General features: G+C 39.6%; 1 long non-coding RNA gene across 2 annotated transcripts in view; it reads left to right on the top strand.

The window, feature by feature from the left end:
• Positions 1 to 26,454, top strand: part of LOC108718253 — a 115,718-nt gene that overhangs the window by 13,350 nt on the left and 75,914 nt on the right. For both annotated transcript variants that reach the window (XR_005961655.1, XR_005961656.1), the window contains exon 2: positions 12,334 to 12,793. This is a non-coding gene — a long non-coding RNA (uncharacterized LOC108718253). The remainder of the gene's footprint in view (positions 1 to 12,333; positions 12,794 to 26,454) is intronic.

Raw genomic sequence — 26,454 nt, 5'->3', positions numbered from 1 at the left:
GGGCTTTCCTGGTGTCCTAGTTATTATCCTAGTCACTTGGGCACTGTTGGTGGGGGCCATGCCAACAAGTAAAAAGGACCCTTGCATGTACAACCACACCACTAATGTTCCTCATCCACTCCCTGATGCCAAAACCATGCCCATGATCCACTCAAACCTCACCCCCTTCTTCACAATCCTCCCTTTTTATAAGTTCCAAGTCATGCTTTATGCCAGTGTCGGACTGGGACACCAGGGGCCCACCCACAAACCTTTGACCAGGGGCCCACCAAGTAATATTAGACCGGGGCCCACTCTCACTGCTATTATTCTTTCTCTTCTCACAACTTCTATTCTCCTAGTATCTTTTCTTTACATACTATAATCTATTATTTCATCTATTTAGCCACTATGTTCTCATTGAAATAGGGAATGGCCATGAAATAGACCAAACGTTTAGCAGCATGATGACCACTGACACTTGGGCCCACCGGGAATTTTCCTGGTATCCCGGTGGGCCAGTCCGACACTGCTTTACGCCATAGGTCCCCTGAATAAAGTACCCCTGTACCCCTTTTATCACCACCCTGTTCCAATTTGCTAGTGGTAATTTCTTCTTTGAAACATTGCTTTTCTTTAAATTTGGAATTTTGCTAATTTTTTTAATGAAATCACAGAGGTTTTCATACGGTTTCCTGGATGTTGTATCCTTCAGGCACAGAGCTAGTGCAAGCTAGTTTGGGAGCCTATTGTAACTAGATCATTAGCACCTTTTAATAATTTTACAGACTGAAACAGGGCACAGTGTGGATGCAAACAGCGCAGAGGCGCCTGGTTGGTTTTATGTAGCTAATTTGCTTGATTGATTTGCTGCATGGTTTTTGCATCTCAAGTAGTGTCCCTCCTGGTAAGAAAGTTTGACTGTCATCCACACATTAGGGTTTTATCAGACAGCTTATTATGGGATGCTTTGAGTTAGCAGAGTGCTTTATTATGCAGCTTCAACCCACATTACGCCCTATAAGGAGTATAGCCTCAAGCAGCCAGCCTGATAGACAGCTTCTATATTACATATAGTTTGTGCATAAGTGAATTAAACAGTCAGCATTACTATCTGAGCACGTGTGTTATTCATTACCTAAACCAAAGCTTTTCTCAGGAAGAAAATTGCATTTGAAATGGTTTGTGGGACAGCAGCTCAGAAAGCCTAAGAGACCATTCCCATAAGTTATTTCCCATCCAATGTCATTGTGTTTCTGTTGTATATGCATTAACATTGCTCAAGGCCCAGCAGCCAAATTACACTTCAAAGTGCCCAATTGCATTTCTTATATATCCATTTACTTTGTATAGAGCCCCAGTTGCTCTGCAAATTACTGTTCCTTTCATCCCGCTTGTATCCCATTTCTGCTAAGCAGCGACTGCTGTATGGCACAAGTCTGGCACAAAGTATATACATACCATGTAAGACAACCCTCTGGTAGTCCATTCCAGGTCTCAACAATACAGCATTTTTACATTCCCATGAAGCTAGACAAGGGCACTTTTCACCCTGCCCCACCATCAGAGCTGCTGGCCACAGGTCTGGAGCACAAGGACCTGAGTCCCATCCATCATTACAAGACTGCGTTTGTAGGTGTATGGGACCTTTTATCCAGAATTCTCGAGACCTGGTGCTTTTCAGATAACAGATCTTTCTGTAATTTGACCTTAAGTCTACTAAAAAATCATGTAAACATTAAATAAACCCAATAGGCTGGGTTTGCCTCCAATAAAGATTAATTACATCTTAGTTTGGATCAAGTTCAAGCTACTGTTTTATTGTTACAGAGAAAAAGGAAATTGTTTTTAATTGTTATTTAGATAAAATGGAGTCTATGGGAGACAACCTTTCCATTATTTGGAGCTTTCTGGATAACGGATCCCCCACCTGTATTTGAGAGAGGTGGCAAGAGGAGACACATGGTCACCCCAACAACTGCCCCCTACCAGTCCCCTAACTTTCATGTCATTCAGGCCCAACTGGCATGGGCCTCATAGCCCAGGCAATAATGACATGTTTTTTTGCACTTATGTCTGTGGTCATTCTTAATAACCCCTGTAGTCAACACAAACCAGGCAGGACAACCATCATGGGGCACCTTAAATGGTTCAAATAGACATAAATGAGGTCAGCGCCATAGGCACGACCAGAAAGTAATTGTAAAAACAATTGGTGGGGGGTTCGGGAAGAAGAAGGATGAAGGGGTGAGGATAGGAGCTACAGGAACTACAGGAACAAGTCACAAAGACTAGCCAACTAGAACAAATCAAGGCAGTATTGCTAAGGCTTTGCCAGCACCATTCCTGCAACAATTCCAATTCCAGTGATGATTCAGCACCATTTCTAGTGGCTGTTGCCAAATGCAAAACTTTGTAAATGCTGCAGATAGTTGTGCCCAGCATTCCCCATGAGAGAGCATGGATGAGCAAGGTTTTTATCGGATTCCTGCTCTTAACAAGTCTTTGTATCCAAGAAGAATCTTTTAGTTTAAATAAATAAAAAATGGTTTTAGGTTTATAACAAACTCCATTCTTGCTCTGTTGGCAAGCATGCTAAGTCATTGTGTGTGTGTGTGTGTATAGAGGATAAAGATATTTTAGTCAGGCAGTTTCCCCTTTATTTTGGACACCTAAGTGGCCCTTTGATTCACCCATGTCCCTTTTCCTGGGTCCATTGTAGTTCAAGAATTGCCCAGTAGGTGGCAGTGATTAAAAGTTTAAAATGGAGAACACACATGTGCTCAGGGCTCTCTCTTCCCAGATCCCACCTTGCAGAGTGGTGGGTACAGGAGAGGGTCTGAGCAGTGACAGACTCTGGCTAGGGAAAGTTTATTTAGAAGCAAAAGTTTGTGTAATAGTCGCTTTAAGAGGGAAAGTTAGAGGCAGTGTAATTTAGTGACGCTGAAAAAATTACACCCATAGACTTGTATGGCGGTGTGCGTAAAAAAAAAAAAAAAAAGATGCGCGTCAAAACTATTTTGCCGCGCACCAAAATTTTTTGGATGCCCATAGACTTTAATGGGCATCTGCGACTAATTTTTGCCGAAGCGAAACGGGTCAAATTCGCCCATCCCTATTAGTGAGCAGCTTTCTGGCTCCAACAAGGAGAGTAGTTGGGGTTAGCACTCTTGCAGTGATCAAGCCACCAGACAGGGACACTAGTGGGTGAGCTCAGGAGCAGGGAAGGTGCCAAGGACATCACCAAGACAATAAAGAACTACCCCCTTCAATAAAGAAGTTCTTTGAAGCAATTAAACTGGACTGCTGTTACTCTCATCCTGATTGATCTGTGCACTAGGAGACACCTTGAATCCACCTGAGGGTAAGTGTTAAAAGTGACACACACTGCTGGGAGTTGCAGGGAGTTGCCCAAGCCTCATGGTGCCTGGGATACATTGGCAGCAAGTCACACTATTTCCACACATCTCAGGCCCATATATAAATATATATATATAATATATATATATAATATATATATATATATATATATATATATATATATATATATATATATATATATATATATATATATATATATATATATATATATATATTGTTATATAATGTTGTTTTTGTTCACAGAACAGGCAACCCAACCAATGTGCCTTTAGAGTGTATTTCATATATATACACACACACACACACACACTGAATGTCACAAACACTGTTATTAATGTGAGTGAAGTGCAATTATGTTATTGGAACCTTGTGCATTTGGATGAAAACACCATGCAATTTGCTGCTGGCGAAAACTGCAAAAATTTGCTGTGACAAACTTTTAATAACAAGTTCTTCAGTTTACCCAGAAAAGAAAGTGTTAGTTGCAGTGGCAGACTGTCATTTAGCGCCTAAGCCTTAACCAATCGCTCATGTCAGGCCGAGGAGATAAGTACTGTATCTGCCGTAATTGCGCTTTCTCGGAACATATTATTAGTTGTGTGATTGTACTGTAACAGGGTGGAGGCCTCTTATGAGTCTCAGACTGGGAGTCATTTGAGGAGACAAATATTAGGTGAGTTGTGTCTGCAGCTTGTTAGTACAACAGCAGCAATAAGCACTTTTTAGACTTATTTTGTTCTCTTTAATTTACTGAGGCCTCTCATGAAGAATCTCACAGGTTGGAATGAATTTCCCATGTGCAGATGCTTTACTTTGTCTCTGGCATGCATAAATACAAATGTACAAAAACAACTGCTGGCAGCAAAGGGAAATGGTTCCTCTTGAGAGGACCAGGCCAGCAGTAGCGTCCCTTGAGGGGGGCGGGCCCTGGCCCGCTCGCACCCCCTGCTCCCCCGGTAGTTCCACCACTGCAGGCCAGTCAAAATCCACCTAATACCCTTAAAGGAGAACTAAACCCTAAAAATGATCATGGGTAATATATTATTTAATGAACTTATTGCACCAGCCTAATGTTTCAGCTTGTCAATATCAGCAATGATCCAGGACTTCAAACTTGTCACAGGGGGTCACCATCTTGGAAAGTGTCTGTGACACTCACATGCTCAGTGGGCTCTGATTGTCTGTTGAGAAGCTAAGCTTAGGGCTCGTCACTAATTATCCAGCAGAAAATGAGCTTCCCCTGTAATATAAGCTGATGCTACAGGGCTGATTATTAAATTCTGATGCTAATTGCACTGGTTTCTGTGCTGCCATGTAGTAATTATGTGTATTAATTACTAATCAGCCTTATATTGTGACATTTCTATTCTATGTGTACTGTATATTGTGAGTGGGTCCCTAAGCTCAGTAAGTGACAGCAGCACAGAGCATGTGCAGTGAATCAGCAGAAAAGAAGATGGGGAGCTACTGGGGCATCTTTGGAGACACAGATCTTTACTGCTAAAAGGCTGTGGTTGCCTTGGGCTGGTACAGAAGCACAAAACATAATGTACAACATTTCTAGACTACGTCTTTAGTTTAGGCTTTAGTTTTCCTTTAGTCATAGGTTTATGATTAATGGAACAGTAACACCAAAATCTGAAAGTGTATCAAAGTAATTATAATATAATATACTGCTGCTATGCACTGGTAAAACCGATGTATTCTCTACAGGGTTTATCTGTTATTTGCTATGTAACCTGTGTCTTTTCTCCTTTTTTTCCAGCTTGAATGGCTGCCCCCATGGCTTCACAGCAGCTTGTTTATATAAACTATAGTAGTCTTTCTGAAGCGAACACACCATTTTTACCAGTGCATGCTAACAGTATATTATATGTTAAGTACATTAAAACCCTTTTATTTTTTTGGTGTTACTGTTCCTTTAAGGGGTAACATCATGTTTTTGATTCTCTTGCCCGTTTTAAAGTGGAGCCAATAAAGACTATTATTTTACTTTATTTGGAGTATGTGCTGCTGTCCAAATGTTGAAAAGTACATCATAAAACACAAGTATTTGTGAGGTTTTTGTTCCCATAAAAAGTTTTCACATGGTTTATTGCGCCGTATTCTGCAAAATAACAGATAAATGGAGTTTTCAAGTAGTGTTTTCATCTTTCTCTTTAACTCATTAAAGGGCATGTAAAGGCAAAAAAAGAAAATCCCATTTTTACTTTCTTTAATGAAAAAGAAATCTCCAATATACTTTAAAAAATGTGTACGGTTTTTATAAGAAACCTGACTGTATACAGTGAAATTCTCCCTTCATTTACTGCTGTGGATATGAATTGTCAGATGGTCCCTAACTGCTGAGCAGGGAAACAATCATACTTATGAACAGCAGGGGGAGCCCCCGCCTTACTTCCCAGCCATGCAGAACTCAAGCAGCTTTGTTTATGACGATCCCTAAGCAGCCCAGACCACACTGAGCATGTGCACAGTCTTAGTCTTGCAAAGATGTTTAACAAAGTTACAAGATGGTGACCCCCCGTAGCCAACTTTGAAAGCATACATTATTTTTTTGATTAGGCTTGTGGTGAAGTTAATGTTTATATTTAGTATACAAAATACAGCATTTCTAGCCTTATTCTATTTTAGACTTAACAGGCCTTTTTAAGTATGATGCGCTGTAGAATCTACATTTTAAAGTGCAACTCACAATCACATTGTTTTTGATTACTGTAGCTTTCTGCCCCCTGCTTACAGCTAGAACAATCTAAGTTGCATATTGGCAGAATGTGGGTTTCCACCTGACATGGCTGTTTCCACCTGACATGCATGGGTAACCTCTTTTTGGCCACCCCCTGGTGCCACGGTTGTACATCACATATTACTTACCTGAGTCCCCTTTGCTAAGTGAAAGATACTGGTAATTACCTCTCTAGCAGTGCCGCCACCTAATGGGATCCGGGAATACACATGCGGATGGCCCCATTAGGAAAACATTCAAATACACTGTGTAACAAATAACTTACTTTTTAAAGACAAAGTAAAACACATTTACATTTTCATTACCCATTGCCCTGGGAATATATGCAGTCCAAGATACTGGCCCTCCATGCTAGGCAAAGTCCGTAACTCCTTTGGTAGACAAGAGTCTTAATTCCCTTCCCCAAAGAATACATTGTTCCCATGTGGCGTTACCTGCCCCAAGTACTTTTCCCAACTGGACAAAGTGCTGCTTCAACGTGGCAGGCACACAAAAAGCCTGGGTCACAAATGAAAGACATCCTGGATCCTCTCTTTCTCTCTACCCTCCCCAGGCAAACTCACCTTGTAGCTTGTTGCACTTTCTGAACTGTAGCTCCCAGCACTGTATATAGCATGAGCATTTCAAGTCCAGATTCTGGAATCAGGAGCTCTTGACCCTCCTGGTCTAGCTCACAGGCATGGGACTGCTGCACCCCAGCCTCAGAGGCCTCCTGCCCCTAGATCTTGGTGGCTGAAATCACTATCTCCTCCATGAAGTAGTATCCAGCTAATCTGCTGTCTGAGCACATGGCTCTTCTTTTTATAGTAAAGTGGTGCAGCAGAAACCCCTAGTGAATTGGTATCGGCCATGCTGCACCAGTACAAGGGCTCTGGCCCCTGCCAAGCCTCTATGAAACCCTGTAGCTACAGTCCAAGCAGGGGGTCAGACTGGAGGGGAATTAACCCTACGGGTCCCTACACATGCTATGCAAGGAAGGAGCGTCAGGCACCCAAAAACCTCTTCTCTTTGCCCAATTTGCTGGATTCACAGTTAAAGGAGACAGCAGCTTTGTATCAGCACCAGTAGCAAGCACTATCTGTATTTTGTTATGATGGGTACAATGGTGTCAGTAAATAAGCTGTCTTAGCTTAAAAGAAAAACTATATCCCTTAACAACGTAGATCCCTATAAAAATATATTGAATAAAACAGCTCATATGTAAAACCTTGCTTAGTGTAAATAAAACATTTTCATAATAATATACTTTTTTAGTAGTTACAGTATGTGCCATTGGGTAATCATAAATAGAAAATAGGCATTTTTAAAAATAAGGGCTCCCCCTGGGATCCTAGGATTCATGGTGCACACAAACAAGTCAAACAAACCATACATGTTAGGTCACATGAGCCAATTAACAGACAGAATTCTGTCTTTTGCTCCCACACTTCTTCCTGTTACAGTTAGAGTTGCAGTATTTCTGGCCAGGTGATCTCTGAGGCAGCACACAGACCATTACAAAATGGTGGTTCAAGGCAAAAGATGTAAAAGGGCAATATTTACCGTATATACTCGAGCATAAGCCATCCCGAGTATAAGGTACCTAATTTTACCTCCAAAAACTGGGAAAGTTTATTGACTTGAGTATAAGCCGAGTATAAGCCTAGGGTGAGAAATGCAGCAGCTTCTGGTAAGTTTCAATCAAAAAATTGAGGGTTTTTGCTCCCATTGGAGGTGCCGGCGTCTCGTTTTTGGACGCCGACGACCATTTTTCGATGCCAGCGACTATTCTTGGAGACTATTGTTGGACGCCGGCGACTATTCTTGGACGCCGGCGACTGTTTTTGCGCTTGACCCGAGTATGAGCCGAGTATAAGCCGAGGTAGAGTTTTTCAGCATATTTTGGGGGCTGAAAAACTCGGCTTATACTCGAGTATATACGGTAAATATATATGTATATACTCGAGAACAATGAAGAATAATATTTTTATCGATTTGGGGGCAGAGAAGCCTTCTGTGCACAAAAATGGTTACCAAGTTGATTATGAAACATAACCCCTGCAAATGAAACCCAGCATCTATACATACACACACTGACCCCTCCATACACCCCTCCATACACTCACATAAACTATATATACTCATACATTAACTATACATTTCAGTATCACTATAGCCTTGGATATTATGCTTGACCAAGAACTCATCCAAACCATTCTTAAAGGCATTAACAGAATCAGCCATCCAAACATCACCTGGCAGTACATTCCACAACCTCACTGTCCTCATTGTGAAGAACCACCTACATTGCTTCAAATGAAAGTTGCTTTCTTCTAGTCTGAAGTATGTCAAAATGAATGCATTTGTGGATGCTGCTTTAAATAATTAGACACAGTTACATTCAAAATTAATCAGAATGGTCATGGTAAATTCCTACACTCACTGTTAACTAGATGTTTCTGCATTATTGACTGAGCTCAAGTCTACTGCAACCCACAGAGGCAATCCTGGAATTACCACCTTGATGGTGGCCATAACTCCAGGGTTCTCGAGGATCAATATTAATATTTATATATTCATGTTAATTTGTAAAGTTGGTTCTACATGGATAGATGTGCTTGGTAATGACAAGGTTAACAAACAAATGGTTCCAATATTTGGGCCCAAATGGGGGCTAGTGATTTATCAAGAAATTATAACAGCATCCACGGCCCAGTGCAGTCTTTGCTTGAAGCATTCTTCCAGCCATCTGAGTTCATATCTGAACAAGAACTGGTAAGATATTGATTGGAGAGGCCATAGAGTGTTGGCTGTATTCAAGTCTTGAGTGGTCACATTGACCATCAATTACCATCTATATCAATCTTAAATTGAGCTTTCCTAGATAGGCACAAGCAATCCTTTGCATATTACTAAAATAATGCAGACCTTAGAAACATAGGGTTATTAGTAAGAATAATACTTACTGAATGCCACACAACCCACCATGAATCATTTCCCATGTATACCTTGTACTGACAACTATTGCTCTTGTTTTCAAGCTTAAATTGTGGATATTGAGTGACCCTTTGATGCTTTCCATTCTGATGAACACATATATGGGTGGGTAGAGGCATTTGAATGGTGCCCAAAGAAGCAGTGTGGGCAATTAACTATAGAGAATGCATAGTGTTTTGATTAGACTCAACCTCCAAAACTGTATAATCATTCTAATGTTAGATGTAGGGATGCACCGAATACAGGATTCATTTTGGGATTTGGCCAGGATTCTGCCTTTTTCACCAGGATTCGGCCGAATCCTTCTGCCCGGCTGAACCGTATCCGAATCCTAATTTACATATGCAAATTAGGGGCGGAGAGGGAAATTGCATGACTTTTTGTCACAAAACAAGGAAGTAAAAATGTTTTCCCCTTCCCACCCCTAATTTGCATATGCAAATTAGGATTCGTTTCGGTATTCGGTTGAATCTTTCGCGAAGGATTTATGGGTTTGGCCGAATCCATAATAGTGGATTCGGTGCATCCCTAGTTACATGCCAGGATATTTCAAATTGGTAAAATTCCACTGTAATAATGCTGTTCAGCTTTAGCAGGGATTTTTTTTCTGAAGCAAACAATACAAATATGTTTAGATCGTATTGTGCACTGAGAATTACTTCTTGGATTCTTTGTTTATGCTGACATGTAATTTAATAAGCAGGGTGCCCGGCTTTGTGTTGTGCAAGAAAGAAGAAAGAAAAATAATTATAGGGAATAATTCTCAATAACGGCCTGCCCTCTCCCCCCTCCTGCGGTTTAGAAGGCGAAACACTGACCTTTTCATTGTGCAGATTGTTTCAAGCTGGTTGCTCGATTGATGTACATTTATTCCAATAATTATTTTTGCCTAAACCATTCATGCTATCTTCTCTATTGTAAAACATTTAAATGGGAATTAAACACGGTTGATTAAGCCCTATTAAATTTCCACAGTACAACATGGAACTTTGCTACTGCATACTGTGATCATACATATCATTAACAAGGAATTAACATCATTGAACAAAGAAAACTCACTGCTGCCCTCCTGGATTATTGCAACAATCTCCTTACGGGTCTTTATCCTGCTCATATACTGTATGTGTTTTGCGTATATGGCAGTTTCCCTCTCCTCTAATGCTTGCCTACTGGCAGCCTCCTCTACCCCACTATTAAACTCTGGACAGACACGTCCTTCTTTTGCATTTTGTAGGTTCTCCATTCATTTGGTGTCTCTTTCTTTTTAATTTTAATAGGCTTCGTCTTTGTTTTTACACAACTTCCTCAACTGAGACACTTTAATTTCTGAACCCTCATCTTTACATTGTTTTCCACTTTAAGGCACTTTATTTTATGTCATTTACAGTAACACGGTTATGTTTAAATGGCAAAATAGAAAAAATATATTAAATAACCATTTTCCCTCAAATTCACCATTTTGCAAATAATTTACCCTACCATATAAAATGTTATTTCTGAATCAACAAAATATTTTTAGCTGTAATATTGGTGTTTAGCCGGCCAATTCAGGTCATTGTGCCTGATCCTGTGCTTTCAGAAAGAGCCATCACTTCACAATGGAACTGCTTTCAAATAAGCTATTGTTTATCCTACTGGATTTAACCATTGAAGTTTTGGTGGCCCTTGGATTTTTACTATTGATTGCTACTCTCATATATACCACTAGGTGTCAGGGAGCTGATATCTTGTTACCTTCCATTTGATCTTCTGATGGGTTGCTGGGGGGGGGGAAGGGCAGGGTGTGAGATCACTCCAACTTGCAGTGGAGCAGTAATGAATGGCTGAGGGCACTTGGGAAACAACCGACATGTCCAGCCTCATGTCATCTCCCATGACAGAATCCATAAGGAAAACTTTACTCCCAAAATTAATATTTACACAGCAAATTTAAATTTGTGTCATTTATATCATATTAAGTGGCATATTAAAGAATTTTACCAAACCGGAATATATATTTAAGTAAATATTGTCATTTTACATCTCTTGCCTTGAACCACCATTTAGTGATGGTCTGTGTGCTGCCTCAGAGATCACCTGACCAGAAATACTGCAGCTCTAACTGTAACAGGAAGAAGAGTGGAAGCAAAAGACAGAACTCTGTCTGTTAAGTGATTCATGTGACCTAACATGTATGGTTTGTTTGGTTTGTTTGTGTGCACCGTGAATCATACGATCCCAGGGGGCGGCCCTTATTTTTTTCTATTTATGATTACCCAATGGCGTATACTACTAGAAAAGTTTATTATTATGAAAATGGTTTATTTACATGAAGCAGGGTTTTAGATATGAGCTGTTTTATGCAATATCTTTTTATAGAGACCTACATTGTTTGGGGGTAGATTTGGGCAAATTTGTGTAGTTTTACAGAAAAATTTGCAAATTTCCAGCGAAATTCACAAAACTCGTTTTTGACGCCAGTGAATTTTCGCGGCCATTTCGTGAATTGCGCAAATAAATTTGCCTATCACTATTTGGGGGTATAGTTAAGTACAAGGTTCCTTTACTATCCTGTGTATTGTGTCAATCTGAATGCAACAGGCTTAAGAGTCCCTTTATGGGAATGCAGTACAGCAAAGGTATTACGCTAATAGAATTTTAATAGGTTTTGTTCCAATTAATTGGCACAGCATTTGCCCCCTACTGTATATATACTATATACAGTGCTACGCAATATGTTGGCGCTATATAAATACATGTTAATAATAATATATTAAGTAACTCTGATAATAACCTAGAATACAATCATTTTACTTTTTTCTTTAATATCCATGTAAGTAGAATTCTGTTAAAATACATATACAGGTATGGGACCTGTTATCCAGAATGCTCAGGACCTGGGGTTTTCTGGATAAGAGATCTTTCTGTAATTTGAATCTCCAAGCAAAAAAATTGCTTAAACATTGAGTAAAGCCCGATAGGATTGTTTTGTCTCCAATAAGGATTAATTATATCTTAGTTGGGATCAAGTACCAGTTACTGTTTTATTATTACAGAGAAAAAGAAAATCATTTTTTAAATTTTAGTTATTTGATTAAAATGGAGTCTATGGGAGATGGCCTTGCCATAATTCAGATATTTCTGGATAACTGGTTTTCGGATAGTGGATACCATACCTGTATATAATATATGTTATAAAGGGGTCTTCTATATTCATTTGTGTGATTTATTTGTAGTAAGCATGTGGTATTTCTGTTTCTCTTATTTTATAGGCTGATCCCGATGAGATCATCAAGATGATTACAGCGTATATTTCGGAATATGCTAACACTAATTGGCTAATGGAACTGGTTACCTTGATTGAACAATTGCATTATTATAATGACTATGAAGATTTTCATTCATCCAGGTCATGGTATCTCTAGTATAGGTAATTCTAAAACAACTGGACTTGCTGAGTAATCATTGAAGACGTTTCACTACTCATCCGAGCAGCTTCTTCAGTACAACTGACTGGTGAGGGAAATTCTCGGCATATAAACTCTTCCACTAATTCAATCACAATGGCACATTGTAACCCTTCAAAGAGGTGACATTATTATAATGAACGATTAATTGACTTCATTGACTCAATTGACTTCACTCAAGCCTAAATTCTTCAAGGACTTGGCAGAGGAGTGGATGTTCAGAGGTTTGCCAATATAAAAGGGAAACCATTCTTGGACTTAAAGAGTAGGTACTGTGTTTAAACATCTTGGTTTGCTTACATTTCATTTGTTGCAGTAATACATCTACAGGTTTGTCATGGCAATTAATTACAATGGTTGAATTATTGCATGCATAATTGTCAAGATAAGACCTTATGAGGAGAGCTAGGACATCATTGCTTAGGCCAGGAAATGTAGAAAGAAAATATAGGCATTGTCTAGGAAACATTGGTTGCATCAAACCAATATACACGCTTGGACTTGGGAAGCATAGTGAGAAAGGCAAGTCATAAGTAGCCAGTAGCTAGGGAAAGGTACACTAGCATGGTTGCTGGTTTAAGTACTAGTAGATATAAACAGGATTTATTGGACACCCATATAACATGGACAGGCTTATCTGACCTGTTACTTTCTTTATCTGTATACAGAACTTATCAGTAATCTTTCTACAAAGCAAGCTGATACACCCCAACATACATAATTGTACCCTTAACACTGTAGTTTATACACGCAAAGGCAGAGTGTAGCTTGTCCTATAAATGTCCCACTGGTGCTCCGTCATAACAACAAATATTGAGCACCATCTCATTTACTTCCTTCTGGACTGGTTTGCCTTAGTACTGCATAAAAATGACTTCAGGTTAGATGACAGGTATTACTGGCAACGCCAGGGCACATCAATGGGGAATCAGTGCCCCCCTCATTTGCAAATATCTATGCATACCATCTAGAGCAAAAAAATCTTCTTTCAGGGCTCATATAACAAACAAATCTTGAAATACTGGCAATAAGTGGATGACATACTAATTATCTGGCAAGGTACAGAATGTACATGTTGGCAGAAGCTGACACCTGTCACCCTACTATAAAATTTACTGGTGAATGGTCTAATACATCCCTAAATTTTTTGGAAAGAAAACTAAGGGTCTGTGATAACAAAATTATAACTGAAATGTACTCAAAACCCACAGACCGCAATGTGTTATTACTTTCTTCCAGTTACCATAATCCACATACCATTAGTGCCATACCCAAAAGCCAATACATACGTGCACGTTGTATTGCGTCAACTGACCCAGTATAAAAAAGCGGCAGACTCGCTCACACAAAAACTCACCAAGCGTGGTTACCATGAGACCAAACTTCAGGAAATTCAGAATCAAGTAGGTAAAATAAACAGTCAGGAACTCTTAAAAGGATCTAAGAACAAACAGAACCACCTGCAGAAAATCCCCTTTGTGTCTAAATATGGCAGACAAAGCAAAAAAGTTGAACAAATCATCAAACAATATTGGCAATAGTAAAACAGGACACCAAATATGGCTTCCTATTTAGACAAACCCCCATTTTTAGCTACACCAGGGGTCGAAGCCTTAGAGATATTCTCTGTCCCTCAGACGTTACCCCGAAAACTGAAATTTTTTTGACTCGCGTCTTTGTATTTTGACGCACGACGCTAGATAAGTCTATGGGCGTCATTTTTTTTTTTGGAGGTTTTTATACATAAAACCGCTTTTAGTAATTTTCAGGAGCACGTTGGGACAATATTTGGACTATACTGTATATAGGAACTGATGGCAACTAAAGGACCATTGCAACAGTCCGTGCCATGCAGCTCTAGTGATCTGGGGTCTTCAAGGAGATATATAGATATATTCTCCATGTGTCCGTGTGAACTAATCTCGTTTTCTCCAACACTCCATAAACATGCAATCAGGTTAATTGGCTCTTAATGAAAGTGACCTTATTTATTGAATGTGAATATTATAGGAAACTTACATTAAGTAAGCTTTACTCGGGCAGGGATTGATCATGAACAAACTCTGTAAGGGGCTGCTTAAAATGTCAGCTCTGACCAACTCCTTAGAACTGCATTAACGACTTGTGAGCCTGAAGTCTGCCTTTCAGAGGACAATAAAAGCAGTGGTGCTTCTAGTGCTGAATCTGAGCACTTGAAGTTATATACCAATTAACTTGGGAGATTAGGAGAACATCTCCTCTTATGTTAATGTCTTTGTAGTGTGGCCTGGAATAAAAAAATGGGATTAACCAACTATATCAAGTTTCTATGGATACAGTTCTGTGGCTGGTCAAAAGAAGGCAGAATCACTGGAGATGTGTTAAATCGGTTTTAGAACTTTAGAGAACAAAGCTTCAAAGCATTGTTTATGCTATTCAACATAACATTTATGCTTAAGAGTGGGAGCATTAATATGTCATTATTAATATGTAATTAATACCTTTATCTAGACATGTGCTGTATGTTGAGCAAACCTGTAGACCATCATGTTTTTTGATTAAGTGGTGCACTGTGGATTTTGAGTTATTAAAAACATAAGCAGTGGGGTGTTGACATGATACGAATGGGTTGGTAGAACCAGATACACCTATGTAGTAGTGATGTGCAGGATGACCACCGGTTAGGCAGGTTCGGGTTGAAATGTGGCCAACCATTGCGGGTTAGAGTTGGGTGCTGGTCAGACTGGGGAAGTACATTCTTCCAGTGCTCCCAAAGATTATCTGTCTTGAAAACAGATGTACACACAGAAGTAGTGTACAGAGCGAGAAGACATGGGTACAGGTTTGGCATAGGAGCTGCAATGGCAACATTTTGCTGCTTAGGGTTGGGTGCCGGTTAAGGTTTTGTGGGTTAGAGTTGGGTGTGGGTTGAGCTTTTCCTGACCTGCCCATCATTACTCTGTAGCCTTATATGGTCATTTAGCCATTAGGACAGTGATTGGTCCCAGGGTCGGACTGGGGGTGCTGCTGTCCAGGGCCCCCCACCGGACCCCCCCCTGCCTACTGCGATGCGCCTTCTTGTCTGTACTCTCGGCACCACACTCTTGGCGCACATGCGCAGACGGCACTGTACTGCATCGAAAATTGTTGTTGTTTTTTTGGTAAACTCGGTATGACGGGAGAGGGGGGCCCATGAGGGTCGGGCCCACCGGGTTTTTTCCCAGTGTCCCGCCGGCCCAGTCCGACCCTGATTGGTCCTGTGGTGACAAGGACCTTTGCACCCATGCCATACCCTCCGGCATGGGTGCCAGAGGGTACGAAACGCGTGGGGTGGACCATGTGGGGTCAGTATGTATCGTAAACTTTTTAAATTTTGAATACTAATAAATAATATTTTTTACTGAAAACAAGCCTTGGGATATATATCTTTTGATATAAATAATTTTGTGTGTTGAGTGCCCTTGGAACCAGGGCTTGTCCCTCTGGCTATTTCTATAGATATACGTAAATCAGGTGTATGGACAACCAGTTACAAAATGATTTATGAACAAAGGACCTTCTCAACAGCCCAATTTGGTTGTCAGTTACCATACTCGATCGATATGTAAACATGGCTAGATTAAGGGGGTTATTTATGAAAGTCCGAATGCCAAAAACTCAATATAGTTTTTTTACTATACAATCTGAATTTGTAGTGGGGAAAAAAAATTTGATTTTTCAGAATTTATTTAACCCCAAGGGTGTTAAAAGTCTGAATTAAAAAGTACTCAAACTCAGACCTGCTAAGTTAATGTAGAAGCCAATGGGAGAATTCCCGAAGATATCCTGACCTGTGCTGGATTTCATGCAATAATCCAAAGATTTTGTGGTTTTCAGGCAAAATCAGAAAAATAGAGTTTTCGAGTGTCAAATCCAAAAAATTCATGATTCCATTTTCTTCACGATTTTACAGAGTTTTTTCCCCGCTCAGGAGATTGTCGGAAAAATTTATTGATAAATAAGGGGGAAAAAAAACAGTGCGGATTTGGTCAGACAATTTTACAAAAAATTATTAGAAATTTAGAGATTTGATAAATAATCCCCTAAATATCTGACTGTGAGGGTTCCGATCCACAAAAATAACCAATAGACTGTCAACAACGCTTGAGTGATTTGCCTGTGTAAAGCCTGCTTTATGATATTTATGCAAGATGCTAAATGAGCCATTTCAGCATTTTTATTATTATTTATTATGTAACTTTGTGTAAGAAACTCCTTCTGCTGAACTGAACAGAATACAACACAGTCCAGTAGTATCTGCTCATTACGGGTACTGATAATCATAATAAATCACAGTTTAGCCACAACATTGTTGTATACTTTGCTCTTTGCTGAGATTTTCAATTTTTTTTTAAAAAAAAAACCCTTTATCAAATAAAATGATGGGGCTTGTTTGTTCCAATAATGCGTTTTACCATCCAGCTCTCTGGGAACAACAATGTAGGAAAGAGCCAATTATGGCAGGCTGCTGATCTTTGAGACGGCCATGAATCATTTTTATAGTGTTTTTATATGCTTTTAATTAGAATTTCCATTGCAGTCGGCTTTGATCGTTGCATTGCTATGCGGTGTGACTGTTCACTATTACTTACGAAAAAAACATACACCATAAAAATGCAATTGAAACTATAGAAAAATGCTCCATTAAAGCTAATGAGGTTTATACGTCTTAAAATAAAGCTGCTGAAGGATGTCTTGACCTACTAAGGCAGCAACATGGGGAGACTATTTATCAAAATCTGAAAATTTCTGATAATTTCAGTAAAATAGTCAGACCAAATCCACACTGATTTTTTCCCCTTATTTATGAATAAATTTTTCCAAAAATTTCCTGTGCGGGAAAAAACTTGATAAAACAGTGAAAAAATTTTTTTGATGCTTGAAAACACAGATTTTTTTATTTTTGGCCGAAAGCCACACAATTTTTGGATTATTGCACGAAACCCAGCACACATCAGGATATCTTTGGGGCATCTCCCATTGACTTCTACTTGAACTCGGCAGATCTTAGTTGGATCACTTTTTTTGTTCAAACTTTTAACAGCCTCTGGGTTTAATAGATTAGAATTTTTTGAGTTTTTGTCATTTAAACTTTAATAAATAACCCCCATAGCATTGGATAATTTATCAGCTGGTTTTGCTGTCTATCGTTCTACTATAGCAATTTGAAGCTTCCCAGTCTGGGCCTGTTTACACTCACAGATACAAACTTTGAGTGTTAAAACAGGCTACTTTTTTATTGTGAGGTTTTTCTATGAAGTCTGTTAAATGCAGCTCAGAGGTCTAGAGACTTTCCTTTATAAAATCTTGGTTATCTTTTTCGGCCAGTATTAAAACAGGTATGATTTCCATTTTCTCAGCCTATTTATTGTTTTCAGATTTCAGACTGTGCCAGTTGAACATGATAAAAATTGGCTCATCATGTAAAAAGGATGCCTTTGCCTTAGAGACAGAGAGCCTCTCTGTGAATGGAGAACATTGGCCGGAACTAGAGTGGATGCTTTTATGCAAAACCTCCATTGACTTAAGCCATGTCCACATTTTTTACAGTCGTTCTTTTTATCAGGATACTTTTCAGCCATCGTTTTAGTTTCTTCTGATGCTCCCTTTTCAGCTTTGTTAATCTGTTTTTTGGCTTTAGCCTTCTCTCAATTGGTTTTGAACTAAATCTCCTTAAAGCTCAGCATGGGAGTTCTTACTGGCAGGCTAATATGGGGAGGGCAATGGAAGATCTTTTGTGCAGAATATTTGTATTCTACAGGGAAAAACTCACTTGACTGGAATCAACCCTAAATGATGAAACCTTTTATAGCAAACTATAAGTATGTTCAGCAGTCTGTGTTTAAAAATGTGCTGTGTTTTGCAGCCTCCTTTATTCACAAAGATTACACTTACGTAGGTCAGTTTTGGTGCTACCAAACATATTTACTTGCTGGCAGGCATTTGGATCAAATCTTTTTTTTGGATCCAATTGCAGGATGACTAATAGATTTAACTGCACCCCATCCTGTTCCTGGTTGGCTGATGACCCCATACAATAACCAATGTGGCACAATAAGTTATACCGATATCCCACCAGTTTGTAAATATTGAAACTGCTCATTGATGCCATCATACTGGAATAAATTCAGTGATTATGGATGATCTTCCCACAGTTTGTGTGGCTTGTGACTTGGATTTCTTTGCCAACTGTTTAATTAATCTTCTTGTAAAATTAAACTCTACATTTTTATTTTGTTTTAGGGCACTCCATTATACAAACGTTGTTCATGTTGGTACATAGGTAGCCAGGTGCACATAATATACAAAGTAATCTGACTGATCGCCCCAAGGGCTGAATGTTTTGGTACTGTTCATCTTGGCCATTATCAATGGGTAAATAGTACTGATCGATGAGTTAGGCTGTTGACACAAGAAAGTAAATCTGAATGGAGAATGAAGAAACCAGATGAAGACATTCAGCAGAGGCTTTGGCTAATATTTTTTTTTCCATTCAACTTGTCCCACTGTAATTGGTCAGTAAGGTCATATATTGCATGGTAAAAATGGTTCAAGGTAGACCTATGGAGTCACATATAATGCCACTTTGACTAGGTCTCCCTATTGGAATTGCCACTCAACACTTGAATCATCTAACTCTCCTAATTAGCTCCAATTTGGTTCAAACCATGACCACTTTCTAGCTGGAGACATCCAGATGAAGAAGACACCCATTGGATGTATGTGCTGTTAATGGAGTAGACTACAATTGCAAAAACACCCAGTGCTGCTTCCTGTTCCAGTGTGTCTGCCATATTGATTTAACGTTACAAACTGAACACACTTCTTGCATGTTGAAGGCCTCAGTTGGCGTACCTATGTCCAAATCAGTTAATGGAAGGCTTACATTGCCATTTTGTATGCTTTCCAATAATGTCTCAGCACAAGCCCTGTTTATTGTATTGTGCTGAAGGCTATTGTTCCTTAAAAACTCAATAGTCTAAAAGCAAATGTAGAAATGGTGCTGATATCTGGATAACATTTCTGGGTCACTACATTTTGGAAGTATCAATATCTCCCCTTCTGGTCCTAGAGACATTTTGAGAAGTGCTTTCCATTTTGTGTCCAAGAATGGGGTGGGTGACTATTGGAGATAGGGAGAGTGACTTCTATCTTGTCGCATTTGTGCTTGTCACTTATATGCAAATAGATACCCCAGCCTTCGCCTGAATGACAAGAACACTTCTCAGATAGTTCAGTGCCGTGTCTCTGCAATAAGATTTAATGGGAGCACTCAGTCTTGCAGGGCGATGAATAAATCTGAAAGCAACAGTGCTGATGTGTTTTTTGAGCTTTTTAGAACTTTGCTGAAGTTTGTTCAGAGAAGCACCTCAGACACTTGAGGATAAGGCAGCACTCTAGGCAGCGGGGGGCTTATCCTTTTTTTTAATATCTCTGTCATCTTTGTAGCAGCATGAGTACATAATCACATTTCCCCTCAGAACTATTACAGACGAGAAGATGGCAGAGCATTTTATTTCAAAGTCATTTTATGGAGGTCCGCTCACCTTTTTATGTGCACAGTATTATTTTTGCCACTGAGTCAGCTCCAGGCATCATTTGTGTTCCGCCTCTAATGGCACATGAAACGTCTTTGTAAATGGGAAGATTCACTCTGATGGTTTCTTCGCTTCATAACACCGCACAAAAAAAATGTGGTTTTATTTAAAACCTTAAAGTAAAAAAAAATACCTCTTTTGTCTCTGCAGGTGTCTCTGTAATAAAATTGTAGCACTGTGAGAAAGTAAAAAAACAAAATGGTTTGAAATATGCTGGAAATGGGTTGGAATCAGTGTTGTGGTGTGTAGGAAATGGCAATGTCAGTCGCCCATGGTCAGGTCATTTTACCAAACTGTACCATTTAGCCGTAATTCTGTTTATGGTTCTTGTCCTGCTCCTGACTCCATATCCAGCGCTAGTTTGTACAATTTTTACTAGTGTCAGTGTTACTTGATCTGTGGGCACCGGGCCTGATCTCATTGGAATGACACTCCTTTATTAGGCATATGTGGGCAAAAGTAAAATGGCTTCCCTTCTAATTACTAAGTTTGCTATTTAAGCTACACATATCATTACCAACATTGCTGGGTTTGACCAGATGAACTTCATTGGTTAGAATAGATCCGTTAGTAGTCATTTATTGACACAAGATACACGTGCAAGAGAATTAAGTTCTCCCTTTAGTGCTCATTTAAAAAACACAAGGGGGGCAAATTCATCAACGGTCGAAAAACGGTCGAAAATCCCTCGAAATTCGACTGGGGAATAGAATCAAATAGAATCGAATAGGCAATTCGGGCGAATTTACGCGCTGGCGAATAGTCGAATTGGCGAATATTTGCCAGGCAAATAGGCGCTCGATCGAATATTCGCTCGAAGGATTTTCATTCGGACTAATGCCTTTTTATTCGTTCAAAAACTTGGAAAACAAGCCTATGGGACTATCCCATAGGCTTTTAAAGCAATTCGGTAGGTTTTAGGTGGCGAAGTAGGCAGTCAAATTATTTTTAAAAGGGACAATACTTCGACTATCGAATGGCGAATAGTCGCAGCGTTTTTGCACTCGATCTATTCGAATCATTCTACTCAGGCGAATTTACGCCAATTCGGTAGTCGAGGAGCACAAAAAACTACTCGAAATTCGAAGTTTTTTTTACTTCAAATCCTTCACTCGAAGTTAGTGAATCGGCCCCTAGGGGTCTGGCAGTCAGTGATGTCATGTGGGGGCTCTAGAGCTAGAGTTGCCACCTGTCCGGTTTTGACCCGGACAGCCCCTTTTTTTGAAACCGGTTTTCCAATTAGGAAAACTGGGCAGGATTTCCTGTGATTGATGCCGGCAATCGCCAATCATCACGTCATAGCCCCACCAAAGACATTGCAGTCCTGCCCCAACAACATCATGGCCCGCCTTGCTGCATCACTGCGACATGGATACTCCCCCACTGTAACATGACCCTGCCTCCCCCTGAAGTTCGTTCGGGGGAAAGGTGGCAACCCTAACTAGAGCATGCAGTTACTATGTTTGGGGGGAGGGGTGGACAAGGGCCTGGACAGGGGTAGGCAGACAGAAGAGGTACTCACCCAGTGCCACCCTCACCTTTGCACTCTAGGCTCTTGCTTCTTTGCTTAACCTAGTTCCAGCCCTGCTGGCTTTACCCATTGGCCTGGATCTTAAAAATCCAGAAGTTCTGGCAGGCACAAGGCATCCCTATCTTTAACACATGGTCTGCACCACCAGTGGAGAGGTGGGACACATTCTTGGCTTTTCCCTCATGAATATAGTGAAGTACTGTAGGGATACAAAAAGCAAAAAACATGTGTAATTTGCACTATCCCCTGCAGGTAGTAAATGACCCCTCTGATCTTAACCTACAGTAACTGAACCCCTGTGTTAATTAGAACATTGATGTGTGCTAGGCCTGATCCTCAACACCACTGCCCAACCTCTTAACACGTGAGTGGAAACAATGGTTTCCGGATAACGGATCCCATACCTGTACAGAACTTATTGCACCAGCCTAATGTTTCAGCTTGTCAATAGCAGCAATGATCCAGGACTTCAAACTTGTCACAGGGGGTCACCATCTTGGAAAGTGTCTGTGACACTCACATGCTCAGTGGGCTCTGATTGGCTGTTGAGAAGCTAAGCTTAGGGCTCGTCACTAATTATCCAGCAGAAAATGAGCTTCCCCTGTAATATAAGCTGATGCTACAGGTTTGCTGATTATTCAATTCTGATGCTAATTGCACTGGTTTCTGTGCTGCCATGTAGTAATTATCTGTATTAATTACTAATCAGCCTTATATTGTGACATTTCTATTCTATGTGTACTGGATATTGTGAGTGGGTCCCTAAGCTCAGTAAGTGACAGCAGCACAGAGCATGTGCAGTGAATCAGCAGAAAAGAAGATGGGGAGCTACTGGGGCATCTTTGGAGACACAGATCTTTACTGCTAAAGGGCTGTGGTTGCCTTGGGCTGGTACAGAAGCACAAAACATACTGTACAACATTTCTAGCTACTTCTTTAGTTAAGCTTTAGTTCCTCTTTAAAGCTGGCTACACATAACCATTTCAGCATACTCCAAAGGCAGACTGTCAAACACATGGCCACATTTTGTTACAGGCAGATTTCTGAAGCACTGGAGCAGATAGGACTGCCGTTTATCCATATATCCACTCTAATCCAATAATAAGGCAAATGGGTTTTCTAACATCTTTGTAATATAATATGTTTAATAATCTTCCCTGGCTTCATTTGCATGGGTTCATCATTAGTGATGGTGGAATCTGTGCAGTTTCGTTTTGCTGGAAAATTCTCAAATTTACAGTGAAATTCACGAATCTGTGAAAAATTAGCGAATCAAATTGAAGTCAATGGGCGCCAAAATAATTTTGACGCGAGTGTCAGTTTTTATACGCATGACTATTTAGTCCAAATGCATTAAAGTCAATGGGAATCTGAATAATTTTTCACGGGCAAATTGTTGCCGCAGGTTCGCGAATTAATTTGCTTTCGGCGAAATGCCGAATTTATTCACCCATCACTGTTCATCATGGGTTCATGATGGCCATATTTAGGAAGCAGTATAACAAAGATTGAATGTACTGTATACTGAATGGATCATACTGTTAAAATAGTTTGCGAACCATCTTAATATGACAATAGATGCACAGATTATAATATACAACATTTTGTTTTATATGATATTTGGTGCATGTATGGCAAACGACATTGGCAAAAGACTTAAGCTGGTCATAGACTCAAAGATCCGCTCTTTTGGCGACATCGCCAAACGAGCGGATCTTTCCCCGATATGCCAGTAACGGCATAGCTATATCGGGGGTAATCCGAACGTTCGGCCGTATGGTGGAACAATTGGATTACGATACACCAAGGTCGGTTGGGTAAAAATCTGCAGCTTTATCAGCCCGTGTATGGCCACCTTTATCGGGCAGGTCGGAAAGTTTTTATCAGGTGCCTCTGAACTGCCACTGTTACTGCTGAATCATCAGATAAAGGTAGAACAAAACAAATGAAAGTCACTGAGAGGCAAATCTCGTTTCACATGCATGAACACAGTGCTGATAGAACAAAATAAATAAATGGCTCAGGAAGACTTTGCAAAAGCTTAGTCTTGTGTTAGACTTTGGTGTTTCCCCATCTCAATTGGTTCCCCATGTCATTTTCCCAGTAAGAGAAGAAGTGTAGGTCCCAGGGTACCTTTCCTGCATAGAAGTGTATAGCAGCAAATATCATTTAGAAAATAAACCTTTCAATCTTGGATTTGCTTTAATCTATGGGAGTCAAAGAGTTGATGTTTAACAGCATCAGTTGAGTCACAGGTTGAACATCCCTGATACAAGGACAGTAAATTGAATCTGAATCCTACTTATTTCTTTCTTCTTTTAACGCTTCCCTTGTGAATTTTCCACCCATAAAAATGTGTTTGTTTTCTTAACATTTGAACTGCCCTGAGCTTATTAGATTCCCCACTCACTCAGTCTAATAACCATAACAAGTATGTCAGAAGGTCTGTTTGATGTTGGCTTTTGTTGTTTCCCTTTCAAGAGGATATTTGATCTTGACTGCTCCTGACTTTATTTTCTTAAATATGAGTGACTTTACATCCCACTCTCCTTCATTAAGTCATTTTGCTTTAAGCCATGTGCAAAATATAATTAGTATGATCTGTTATTAAGTTCTGGCATAATCTTTAATATTCTTTTTAGATATAAATGTATATTCTGTAGATGAAACATCTAAAAGATCCCTTTTCAATAACCACTAAACAGCCATTAATGCTAAGATGGGTGAGGTTGCCAATGGAGCAGATTTTGGGCCAACTTTGCCACACAGCTGATATGCCCGATATGGCTGATCTTATACTTATAACCCAGGGCAACAATCCAATAACATTAGGGTTGGGATTCTCCACTGTGAAGAACCTTCCTCCTGGCCCCATGCATTCCTCAGCCAACAGAGCAATCAGCTCAAATAATATCTTGCTGAGCTCCACCTACAAATCTGAGTTGGCAGGAAATATCTGACCATGTATGCCCAGCTGAAAACTGCACACTGCAGTGGGGAATGTCTTCAAGGATTCATACAGCTCATGGTATATCTATAGAAATAAGTCATATCAACTGGACTTGCTGTATTCTTTATTCTCTTGAAGACATTTCGCTAGTCATCCAACTGTTTTCTCAATTCTGAATTACTATAGATATATATTTCACCTACTTCCTCTTTTTGGGGTATTGCTATGTTTTTAAATAGACTTAAAGGGATACTGTCATGGAAAAACATGTTTTTTTTCCAAAACACATCAGTTAATAGTGCTGCTTCAGCAGAATTCTGCACTGAAATCCATTTCTCAAAAGAGCAAACAGATTTTTTTATATTCAATTTTGAAATCTGACATGGGGCTAGACATTTTGTCAGTTTCCCAGCTGTCCCAGTCATGTAACTAGTGCCTGCTCTTTAGGATGGAATTACTTTCTGGCAGGCTGTTATTTCTTCTACTTCTTCTACTTAATGTAACTGAATCAGTCTCAGTGGGACTTGGCTTTTAATATTAAGTGTTGTTCTTAGATCTTCCAGGGAGCTATTTTCTTGTGTTAGGGAGCTGCTATCTTGTTACCTTCCCATTGTTCTGTTGTTAGGCTGCTGGGGGGGGGGTTATATCACTCCAACTTGCAGTACAGCAGTAAAGAGTGAATGAAGTTTATCAGAACACAAGTCACATGACTGGGGGCAGCTGGGAAATTTACAATATGTCTAGCCCCATGTCAGATTTCAAAATTGAATATATCAAAATCTGTTTGCTGTTTTGGAAAATAGATTTCAGTGCAGAATTCTGCTGGAGCAGCACTGTTAAAGGATTCGTTTTGAAAAAAAAACATGTTTTCCCATGACAGTATCCCTTTAATTAATCTTACTTTTGCACCCTTTAGTGCCCATGCCCTTCTGTCTGGGTTTAACAAATGTCCTCTATTACATTAGCAGTGGAATACCATATGCACCAACCACCATCATATCAGAGCCATATCTTGATCCCAATTATGTCTTTAGTTCCCCCGTTTTTATAGAAAACAGCAATTATTACCAAATTATAAATTCTGTCCTCTAAGCTTGCAGTGGGTTTTCTGGAAGGAAAATGTAGTGGGTGCTGCACTGATTTGCAGGGAAGTTGTTTGTTGATTGTGAGCTTGCTTTCTTCATTGACACATTGTGGGGTTGCTTTGACTTGATAGCAGTTACTTACGTTTTTATTAAATGGACATAAAGACATGATATTTGTTTTCCAAAAGGTTTTATTAATGGCCAGGCAACTTGGCGTCCTACTTTGGGTCAGTTAAATTCAGGGAGCTGCTGACCTATCAAGTGTTAATATGAATACAGCTCATCATTTGGGCTTTACAAATTATTTAATACCAGGAAGAAATCTGGGACATGATGGATTTTAGTTATACCAGAGATATATTAATATAATATAAGGAGCGATTTATAGTACAGATAAAATTGGCCCTATTGTGTGTGTATGTAGTAGGGACCTTAAATGATAAGCTCCTCTGGGGCAGGGATTGGAGAGAATGATGTATCTCTGTAAAGCTCTGCAAAAAATATTGGTGCTTCATAAATAAACAGTAATAAAAACAATACATCTATGTATTTTTACAGTCATTGGATCCGTTATCCAGGAAGCTCCAAATCATGGGAAGGTCATCTGCCTTAGACTCTATTTTATATAAAATAATCCAAATAATCCAAATTTCCTTTTCTGTGTAATAATAAAACAGTCCCTTGTACTTGATCCCAACTAAGATATAATCAATACTTACAGATGAAGCCACTTGGATTTGTGAG

Source organism: Xenopus laevis, chromosome 5S, assembly GCF_017654675.1.
Source record: "Xenopus laevis strain J_2021 chromosome 5S, Xenopus_laevis_v10.1, whole genome shotgun sequence".
In the NCBI taxonomy this organism is placed as follows: domain Eukaryota; kingdom Metazoa; phylum Chordata; class Amphibia; order Anura; family Pipidae; genus Xenopus; species Xenopus laevis.
Note: the sequence above shows the minus strand (reverse complement) of the source record. Positions and strands in the feature narration are given on the sequence as shown.